The following is a 12,598-nucleotide window of genomic DNA, read 5'->3' as shown; positions in this document are numbered from 1 at the left end:
GTTACAAAACTAGTTATAAAAAAAAATTGACCAACAAACGAAATGACGCGAATGAACGCTAAATGGTAACGGAATGTTTAAATGATGTATTTTAGAAATACAATACAGTCGTAAAATCCATATCATATCGATAATTATATAGGTATAGCACTATAATGTAAAATATAGATATGTTTTCAATAGATCACACGTTCTACCTATAACGCTTTATCGTAGATAGCATTTTATCGGTAGATCACACATTGGACCGGTCCCCAACTTTCTTGTATCATTTCTATTTCTGTCGATTAGACCAACTAAAGATCACATTTTTATATAAAAAAATAATACTGGTAAGTATAGAATGTTTTCAATAATAATATTAATATATTATTTCAATATAATATTTACACGCCATATTTATAAGCTGGCGTAATGTATATGCAATTTCACTACATTGGCGTGTAGATGTTTCATTCTAATCTTTAAATTTTTTGATTCCTTAGTCATAATACTATATTGACAGAAATTATAATATAAATAAGTATTTAAGTATTCTAACACGATTGATTATTATTATTTTAGATTCTAAGCTAAGTCAATCGAATCTAGTTGATAAATATATTAATAATACATTTTTAGTACTTTTTAAAATAATGGAGAAAACAAAAAAAGCAAATACAGAAAAACTTAATTTTTTTTTTTTTTTTTTTTTATTTAGAATACGCCTCAACTGCCAGGGTTATTGGCGTTTAAGATATACATGTTACAGTTCAATTATAATTTACTTAATGATACTAGAGCCAAAAACTTAATTATTTACTCAAAAAAATCAATTTTATCTCAAAAAATCAGAACTTTAGTAACTGTACAATGTATAATATATACATTTTATTTTAATTATAAAATATTTAAATAAAAATATTAAAAAAATATATAATTACAATTTATTTTATAAACGTTTAAATTATTTAATTTCAGACAACATTTTACTGTCTAAAATGCCTAGATTTTTTTTTTTATTATTTTTATTATTAATTGTTTAAATAATACGCATAAAAATTGTGTGTATCTTAATATTATCAATGAAAATATTTTATAGTTTTTTATTTATTTAATGGTAAGAAAATAATAATTACAGCAATTTATCAAGTTGTAATTGAAATATTTCAATACACAATTTGGTATTTTCTTTCAACATTTATTCTTTAAATGTTAATTTAATTACTGTGTTTTTAAAAAGTTAAAATGTAATTAAAATTTCCTTCTATGTTATATCAATAAATATTTAAAAATATCGAAAATACATAAACATATTTTAAATTTTTACGTATTTAAAATCAAAAACTTTTAAATTTTTAAATATCTAGTTAAAAATGTTATCATTTTCAATTATTTTAGTTTAATCAAAATAGTGTTATCATAAATAGGTTTTACAACATTTTAAAAACAGATTTATTTTAAATTTACCCTGATTCTGCAATTTTTGATAAAAGTAATATACACTCATTACAGTGGTTATTTTTATACTAGAACTTTTGTTTTTATGATACAAACACAGTGCATATAAAATACATTGATTATTATTTCAGGTATAAATAAGTATCTCAGATGAATGACCTTGAATTGAAATTGGGTTTTTGAAAATCGAAAAAAGTTTCCAAATACAAATTTTGAGAATTTCAAATTCTTAACTCTTTTGGTACACGTATGCGAAACTTACTTTTTTTTAAATAACAATACGTTTTTTTTCTAGGTAGAACTCTAAAGTAGACTTTAAGAGCTTATTCTAACATTTTGGTAAGTAAAAAAAAAAAAAAAACATTTCATACAATAATATTTATAACTAAATTTATCTATCCTAAAATATAAAAAAAAAATTGGTGTTCCTATTTAAAAAAAATGTAAGTTCTATTGCATATGCGTGTACCAAGAGGGTTAGGAATTTGAATTTTTTTTGAAATGTTTATTTGGAATTATTCTTTCATCTTCTGATATTCCTATTTTTAATTCAAAGTTTCGCAACTGAGATATTTAGATCGTTATTCAATTTCAAACTTCATGAAATTCATGTATGTATATTGTTTTACTTGGATACATTTCTCAGAAACTTCTTATTTTTTATGTTTTGATATTGAAATTTGTGTAGAGGTTTTAATCTGATTTATAAAGTAAATAGAGGGTCTATTTCTTCTTCTCTATCCTTTGATTTTCCTTATATAATATTGTTTTCAGTGGTATCTCTTCTCTTAATATGGCAATAGAATTTGAGTATTTGGCTCTGAGCTGTGATCAATATACAATCTTGAGCTTGTATTCTAAACTCCCGTACTATAGATATATTCGTTTCTATGGTAGGTCCAAGGAACTCGTAACATTCTTCTATATATACAGTAAATTGTAATGCTTCTATTTTACATATAGTATCTTACATATTTATGGGGCCTAATCTTTTAGGATATATAATGGCTCACACCATTCTTTTCGTTCGTCTGTGGTCCACATCTTTAAGCAAATTTTTTGAATTATTTCAACCCCTTTTTCTGCAGTAATTTTATCATTTCGGCCACAATGCAATAAGAACCAACAAAACAGTGGTTATATAATCTTTTAAGAGCTATCTTGATTTCAACATCGTAGTTAAAGTGGTTCAGATTCGTCTTATGTATCTCTTTGATTCATCGTATCCATATTATTTAAGACCATTAACTTCTCGCAATACTGTTATTATATTTTAATAATTACTTCCTTTTTTGTTGATAGTAACAAGCTATTTACATCTTTTACAATTAATTGTTTAGGTTTAAAACTCCAAAACGAAACCGCCACTTTTTAAAAAAAAATGTAGACTCTTGATTGGTTTCATGTCGTTCTACTTCTTTGCATATTGAGTTTATAAATTAATTTTATGAATATTATCATAAATATTGGATTTTATCGTAACTAAATTATGTGAATAATGAGTATATAATATTATTTACGATATAAAAATATTATATATACATAATATTATAACAGCAGTGTTTTAAAAGTGAATACGACTAACGTATTTTCTTTATAATTTAATAATTTAAAACAAAAATCTCAATTGGTGTTACCGTTGTTTAAATTAATAATTTGTAATAGCATGGTGCAGCATCCACAAACCTTCGATATTCTCAAACTATAAAATAATGATAAATTAGCAAATCTCAACAACTTAAACCATAAATCAAATGGTAGCCTAATATTATAGATAGTATAATAATTGCGCTTGTGTGACGATATCCTCGTGCTACTATTTTACCCACCAGCTATCAGTATCCCTCTATGAAAGATCTGTTCGGTAATTTATTCATGGTATCAGGAATAGTGAAAACCAACTAGATCCATTCTATGTCACCATGATATGAATAATTGTGCATTTCTAGTGATTTGTTTGAGTCCCTAATATCTATCAATTATTGGTTTGAATATTTCTAATAACATGAAGTATTTATATTTAGTCCTAAAATAATGTGATTACAATATAATACTGGGTTATTTACCAAGTATGTAAACTTGTATTTTGCATTAACATTTTGGTTTGTAAATTTATATTAAGTATAAAAAATTAACCTCTTTAGACATGGTATCATTAAAAAAAAAAATTAAAATGAAAATGATTATTTATTATAATTTTTATTTTAAATTTATTCTAATTAAATATATAAACCATTCTTTTTATAAGTTGAAAATACTTGTTGATTATTTTATAAACAAGCTACAAAAATAATCACTAGATACGTGCGTAATATGAAATATCATCGAAATTCCTAACCTAAAATTTTTATTTTGACATAGGACCATTAGTCAATAGTTTTATCATTTGTTATAAATTATAATCAAAAATATGTATCGTAAAGCATAATACCAATAATTCATTTTAAAGCCATGGTATTAAGTACATCGTATTAGATTAGTAGAATGGAATGATGGAATGAATAATATTAAATCATTTAAAAAAAAAAAAAAAAAAATCGAATCGTTTTCATTAAAATATTAATTTTTTGTTTTTTTTTTTTCAGTAACAAAGATAATAATACAAACCCCTTAAAAGATAGTCTTTGGTTTTTGTTACGCACAATCACATATAAAGTATTTCATTGATGATAAATATTAGTACAAATAGTAATACACTCGTAATTTTTCGTTTTATGCATAACGCATATTAAATAAAATTAATTATTAGGTATTAAATAATATTATAAAAGTTATTTAAAATCATGATTACATATGTTATAATTCTCAGTATATAAATTTTATACCACAAAAATTATTCATTTAAACGTTAAAATAGAAACATCAAAATTTAAAATAATTGTTTTAATTATTAATATTAAAAAGGAAAATTCTTTCTAACTTAAAAGAATTTTGATTTCCAATTGTATCTATAACTTCGTGTTATATACAACCAGGAGGTTTTTATTGTCATTTCATGAAGTCTGTTTATAACTCAATGGCAACAGTGAAACGGTTTTATTTTTAAAATTTAAAAAAATAAAAAAATAGATTTTAATTATTCTTGGTAATTTACATAACAGCAAAATCTTGAAATAATATGAAATTATGTTATTTACAGCGTTGATGTATTGATAACTCTAAGATTATTCAATTTTACCAAATAGTACAATTTAGTAAACTTTTATAGTATTATAAAAACACAACATTAGTACAACAATTTTAGTACCATAAAACCCCAATTTAATGATATGAAGATAAGCTTAAAAAAATTTTGTAAACATATAATTAATATACAACTGTATATGATAAAATTTAAAAAATAACAGTCACCGTAGAATAAATTATTATCTATACCTAATAAGTTCTAAATAAAACTGTATATTCCAGTTTACGAAGTATAATTGAGTAATTATCATTTTTATTTCAAATAACCCATAAACCTATGATCCTTTTTGGACAGACTGTATTAGTAAATGGATAAAATAATTTCCTAATTTATATTATAAGCTTTCAAAAATATATCTAATTATAAAACAATATACAAAAGTGTTCAGAATTTTTTTTTTTTATTAAAATTTGAATTTATTACTATTTAAAATAATTGTTCACAAATAAACTAAATTATTTTTTGTTGTATTAATTTAGAAAAGTTTAACTTTGTTCTTTTGTGAAAGCTATATGGTTAATGAAATATAAAATATAAATAGGTACATTTTCATAAATACAAAAATCTATCTTACGTCTTAAGTCAATCATTGGTCCAGGCACAGTCTGCCAATAAATCGTAACTTCACAACATACAAATAAAATCTTTTCTTAATAATCTATAATATATAATCTACAATTAACATATTGATAAAAGTGATACAACTACGCTATGATGTTATTGTTACTTAGAATATTAAAAGTATTTCGAGTGCTATATAGTATTAAATTTCAAATAAATATAATCATTTTAACACTTAAAGTGCAAGAACCAAAAACCACATTGAGAGATAAATAGATAATTTGTCTTCAAAATTAAAAATTCAATCACTCATGAAAAATATATGTAGCTTATGGCTATATACTTATAATTTTTAATTCCATTAAAACAAATTTATTTGAAACTTAGTATTCAACTAACAATACACACCTATACATTGTAAAATCAATACATTCATTAGTTCGCTCTAATTCTAAAATATTAAAAGACTGATTATCATTTGCCAAGAAGAGGTAATACGTTTATACATTTTAATGATGTCATAAACATACATTTTTTTTCAAATAATATTTAAAATGATAACTTTAAGATTCATAATGGTACAGTTTTTATAATGGAATACTTAGATGCAATAATGTTCAGTTCTAATCATGAAAAGTAACAAAAAAAAATTGTATAATACTGCACAATATTGAAACAGTTTATTTATAAATAATTATAGTTTGGGGCATAGCATAGCGCAGTAAATGCACCTTATCATAATCGTCTAGTTAAATAATATTTGGCTGTATCTCTTTTATCATAAAAAAAAACATGATTATATAGATCATTGACTTTAACAATTTCGTGATTTTTGCGAATTATTGACTTATACTTTAGTATTCATAGCTTTGAATTATAAATCACAACTATTAGAAATAATTAATTTTGAACTAAATTATACCTCAGCAAATCGTGTTGTAGACGAATCAATGCTTCACAATTTACAATCCGTGTGGGCTTTAGTCTTATAATATATTATGCTCGTGACCCATTTTAGTTATTATTTATAATTGAAGATCTATGTTTCAAAAAATAAATAAATAAAAAAGGTAGGCAAATGGATACCACTTTGTTGTATATTAGGTATCAAGTGGATCTTTATTATGGATGTGTTAAATTTGAATTCAATGACATCATTGTATACGAAAAACGATTTTAAAAGAAAATAGTTTAGCCTATATAATATAACTAAGTATATATATATATATATATATATATATGTATATACTTTATAGATATTAAAGCTATTTAGCTTACTTTACATATTTCGATAGGCTTGTATACTTTTTCTTGAATAATTTAGTATTTTATTATTATAATAATATACATTTATACTATAATACAATGATTAATATTTAAAAACAACAAAATAATTAACAACGTTTTAAAATAACTTATATTTTTCTAGATTTTTAAGAATTTTATCAAATTTTTAAATTTAAATGGTAATAAAAAAATATTGGTAACATAAATTGTTGATAATTCTTAATTTGGAAATACGTAAGCTATTTATTAAGAAATTTATACTCAATTTCCACGAATTTTACCATTTCATGATTTTTTTATTGAAATTAATTAATAAGAAAAAAACATATCGAATATTATCTTTAAATGCTTGTAAAAGTCAAAATATTTTGTAAATTATACCATATATAGAAATCAATAATTTAAATACTTGGTTAAAATTAAAATTTTTTTATACATTAGTTTTTAATTTAAAAACTAATGCATAAAAAAAAATCAATAAATCCAACATTTTAGCATTTTATGATTTTTTTATCCGATTATAAAAAGAACAATCTATTTAATAAAATATTTTGTATTTAAAAAAGAATCAGTTTTTAGTTAGTTTAGTATGTTATGATGTTTATTGTATTAATTTCATCATATATTCAGGGTATTTTTTTATACATGTGAACTTTAGGAATTTCCATCAATAACATATAGAATATGTACAATTAATCAGGGTAAATACGGGATTTTATTAAAAAAAAATATTCAATTATTATTGTTTTGTTTTCCATCATCTGTGATATAGATTTATTATTTGACTCTCGCGAATTTAATAAAAATGAAAAACATAACAAAATGTGTGCATAAATGTAGATGTATTAATTTGAAATAATAACAAACATTCACGTTTAAGACGTTATTAATGTCCGTATAATAATATATAAGTTTCATATAATATTAGAATTGTTTATTGTTTTGTATTAAAAATATGATAACGTCGACTTCGGTTCAAACACTGATTTACAGCCAAATATCTTAGTCAGTCGTGCAAAATATTGTGCAATTTTCACCGGGGTAAAAGATTGGATAGCATAATCATAACGATAATAATAATACATTTTTGGTATAATATATGTTAAAACTTTAGAAATCGTAAAACACAATTTAAAATAATATATGTTATCAAGAAAAGTTACATGTATTATCATGAACTACTGGGGTCTGGGGTGGATGGATGCCAGAAGAACTATAGAGCACTAATAATAATATATTTTAATTATTGCGTATATAATAATATGCACGCACGGAACAACATTATTTATAATTCCGCAAACGACCGCAGTTTGTACGATAATGTTTTCCGAAATTCGACTGTTTGACAAATGAGAAGAGTTTTATTATAATATATTATTGTAATACTTTATCATACATATTATCCTTTTGTTATTTCATGGTATTATGATTTTTATCTATTATTATTAAATACGTATGATGTAAATAACATCTGCTTGGTATTACATAGGTATATTATATGATCGACAGCTTGCCAAACATCTTATTTTGTTTTTTTTTTTCAATCCTAATAATTAAAATAATATCAAGTTATATGATCAGAAAGAATATTCATTGGTATTACTCAGCAGTAAAAAAAAATATTTATGTAATATATTATTTACAAAGTTGAAAATAACAATTAATAAAATTATTTAATAATAATAAAAACAAATTTTACTTGAATTCCATTGTATGTATGTTTATCATATTATGCATGTATATTTTAGGTAAATGTGGTCCTATCCGAGCAATGTGAAATTGTGAACCAGGATTTTTTTTTTTAAGCGACTAATATTATTATTTTTTTTTTAAACGATAATTATTGATTTTATTTGTAAATTATGAATATTTTTATGAAATAATAAAAAAAAATTAACGAATATTATTATTTGTTTATAAATAGGTAATAATAAAATAAAAATGTATAAGTTGGTTAAAAAAATAAATTCGTGGCTTAAATTTCCACTTACTTTCAGCCGTACTATCAGTAGCCGTATGGTAGGCATCTCATAAATTCAAGCCAAGAATACATGGCGACTTCTCTACGTCGTTTCAATGACGGAATTGGACCATCGATTGGGCTTGGGTTAGCTCTAGGTTAGATTTTGAATCGAAGTCAGCTAAAAAATTAAAACCAGCAAACTTTGGGCGTTTCAATACGCTGGTTGTAGTAGGTACTCGCATCTTTCGCGTCTCTTGAGTCTTGACTATATAGCTTTCATAAGTATTTGGTCGTAGATATCAGTCATTAAAATCCTGGAATATTTGTTTTCTAAACCTCGACTCGACAAGGTTATATATTGTAGCAAAACTTAAAACTATTGAAAATCTCGATAAAACTTTGATGATGATAATAAAAATATACTATTTTTAATCAATAAGACTATCTGAGAATAAGGGTCATAGCATATAATAGCACAGTGATTAAATAAGGATAATCTCTGTCAAATGAACAACTTTTAACCGCAAACATAATTAGCGTGATAATTGAATCAGATTGAATTAAGTCTTACAGAACATCATAAGATTGTACTATACAATTTAATAAAAAATCACACATTTCCAGTTACAGAATCTAATTTTCCTCGAAAAAACCACATCTTGGAGACATAACAAGCCCAGAATGAGCTCTCGACTTCCGAGAAATATCAACAATATTTATTTTTGAGTCAGGTGTGCCGTGTGGTGTTGGTGTGGAGATGTAAAAAAGCTGTGTTTGCTGGATATTTGAACGGTTTCTTCTAATATCTACAATTTCAATCCTGCGCGGTAAGTAAAGCTTTAAAAGTCGGTTATTATTCCATTCAGAGTCGGTCATTAAACTCATCAGCTCATACATAAAAAAATAATATATATACTTATCAGTTATTTCTCGTATAATTATTAACGAACAACCACATTATGATCCATATGAAGTTAGTTCTTCCTGACACTTCTTATAGTTTATTTTCATATTTTGTCAGCTGTAAAAAACACAAATATGAACCACTGTTATTTATAAGATTAGCTTTACCTTAATTGTGCGCGTTCTACATTTTTTTATATCCTCTTGCGTAAAATTTGCATCCACTAAATATTCTGATAACTTCGGCCGTCACTCTTCTTTTAAAATTATCATTTATTGTTAAGGTTTTATCATAATGCTAATATCAAAACGTAAATTAAATATGCATCTAACAGGTTTTCGATCAGATATTGCTCAAAACACGGTCGAAAAAGCGATCCTTTTTTCCGTATACGAAGTGCATATAAAAACCCAAGGCGCCGACCGTGTACCAACACTCACGGATAAAAGATATAAATAAAGAGGAGAATCCGTATATAAGTATCTATCTATGATAATAAATAATAATATAATGCATGCACAAATACATATATACTTTCGATGGGTACCGAAGTAAAATCGAATATCGTTCAGATCGTGTAAAAACGGTAAAGTTGCTGTTATTATTATTTATCGGCAACTACGGTATAGTATATTTTATTCTTCATCTTGGTACATAATATTAAAATAATGAAATAGCCTTCTCGGAAAAAAATTGAACTGCCTTCAGTATGAAAATAATGCCCAGCCAAGCGATAATCTCACAAAATTTAATGTACCTACGTTTTATGGTCTAGGAACAATTATTAAAAGTATTTATGAATGCGCCTGTATTGAACGCAAGCAAATGAGATTATATATTGAAATTACAATTAATCGAGATGAGTATTATATGTCTAACTATTATGGTCAGTGACAACCATACTGTAATTATTCTTTCATTTAAATGTTATAACTTTAAAATGTATAATGTGTGTAAACATAAGAGGTATTTGGGATAAAAAGAGTTAAGACACTATAATTTGCGGTAATAAGTTATGAAATTTTAAGGACGATACTTTGCCATGGGTAAAAGGATAAAGATTTGTATAAATTCGTTAATTTATTAAAAAAGTTCTGTTGATTTTGTCACTGAGCTTTCTGAAGATAGATAGATATTTTTTAGCTCGAAAGTTTACATGATTTTCATGGTGCTATTAACATTTTTATTGTATTGTGAACACTAAGAACTTTTCAGTGATATAAGAAATATGGTAACCCGTTTAAATAGAATGATTTGAAACGTATTAAAACGCGTTAGTTGTAAGTCTAAATATTTTTGATCGAAATACTTGCATATCAAGGTATTTTATTAGAGCTCAATTTGTAAAAATTATTTTTAATTTTAGTATTTCAAACTACAACAAAGTCATCGTGATGAAAATATATATCTAATAATAACTGATAACGATACACCAACCATTTTAATTTTTCTAGTACAAAGCACAGTGTGTATCTAATGATCGGAAACAACGAATATTGTTATATGAAATATAAATCATACAATATTAGTATATATAATAAAACCTAAATAGTCGTTAACGAATTTGATGGTTTGCGATAATTGAGAAACTGCAACGAGTTTGCATACACAACATCATCGTTTAGACTAGGTTTTGGATTTTTTTTTTTTTTAAACATTTTATTGTAATTCTATTTTAAATGTACCTCATACGATATCGATCTCCCTAAACATTGAAAACAAAACAATTAAAAAGCTCAACACGAGATCGCTACGATGAAAAAAAACAAATTACATTTTTCCAACGACAACGCGTTATGGCATTACGATTCTGAAATTCAACTACGAAATCGATACCCGAGGTATCGTACAATCTCCACGTTGTAGGTACACGCTTCGTGAAATCGGTACATTGGCACGTCGATTCGGCTTCCAGAAGTTTCCTAATCGAAACAACGGCACAGACGTAACGACTGCGATGTCGTTCAAATAGAGCATAAAAAATAAACATTACTATCCTGAGTCATGTTTTCATTGTGTGTGTATACGGCTAGATGTGAATACGTGACACAGTTTTTGTGAGTATATAATAATAGTATAGTTCATACGGTCCGCATCAGCAACTTATCGGTGTGACGTCTCGCTAGATTACTCGTGCGACAACGACAGTAGGTGCATAATAACAATAGAAATAACGACAATATTCAGTTTGCAAAAAAAATCCAATACGCCTATTTTTAGGTAGGCGAGAGAGGGACGTAGTCGATGTTGCTTGCCGAAAAAATAACGAATAATAAAACAAATAAAAAAAAACCTCCATATTCGCGTCGCACGCCGTCAAAATAATACGAGTAAAATCATCGGAAATAAGCTCGCTATAGGTAGGTACCTACACTCTGTGGAAATAACGTCAGATAAACGTGGATAATAATATTATTACGCGTATTATTGGTATTGGATAGTCGTCCTTTAGACGTTAAACCTTTGTGAAAAAAAAAAAAATAAAAAATAATAATCAACGGACGATTCGACCTGCGAGTAAACAAGTCGTCTTATGATATGACTAATGTATATACGTAATATAGTCTTATAATAATAAGCAATATAAGCTTGACTTACGTTTTATTAGTTTAAAAACTTAAATAACATTTCAACGTTTATTAACATTAGTATTATGAGTTTCCTACCAAATTACTTGAAAAAAATAATATCATTATTTAGAATTAAATTAAATTATATTATTTAAGTTAAATATTTTTGCCTCCCTTCGTCTTTTCTATTTAGTCTTATGACCTGCATTCCTTATTAATAATGATATTATGAGTATTCAACAATATACTATTTAAAAGTATTTCATTTCAAATCGTTGGTTCTTGAAAAACGCACAAATGTACTACATTATTATAGACCCATGTCTGTAATATTCTCGTCACGTCTGTTGTAAAGTATAATTTATGCATAAATACTCGCACACTATTTTCGCGACTGAATACTGTTGTTGTTGTTGTTGTTATATGATCTCTTCGCGCTACGATCCGAAAATGACGTACCTACCAACGTACTAGAGGCTTGTAACTATTAGATCATTTAAATCCCTCACCCTCATAAAATCGTGATTTTTACTCGCGATCTAATCGGACTTAGGAGAGAAGCCTTTTACATTAAACAATCGCTACATACCGAAACGATTTGACCAAATACTCTGTGGCCATTGCGGCGGTACCGCGAGCGCGTAATCGGCGTAATAACGCAACGTAATTTTATACGAATATTATGC

The sequence above is a fragment of the Melanaphis sacchari genome, unplaced genomic scaffold (genome assembly GCF_002803265.2).
Source record: "Melanaphis sacchari strain LSU unplaced genomic scaffold, SCAv2.0 Contig84_pilon_pilon, whole genome shotgun sequence".
NCBI classification, from domain to species: domain Eukaryota; kingdom Metazoa; phylum Arthropoda; class Insecta; order Hemiptera; family Aphididae; genus Melanaphis; species Melanaphis sacchari.
The sequence above is the reverse complement of the archived record's forward strand: the minus strand, read 5'-3'. Positions refer to the sequence as shown.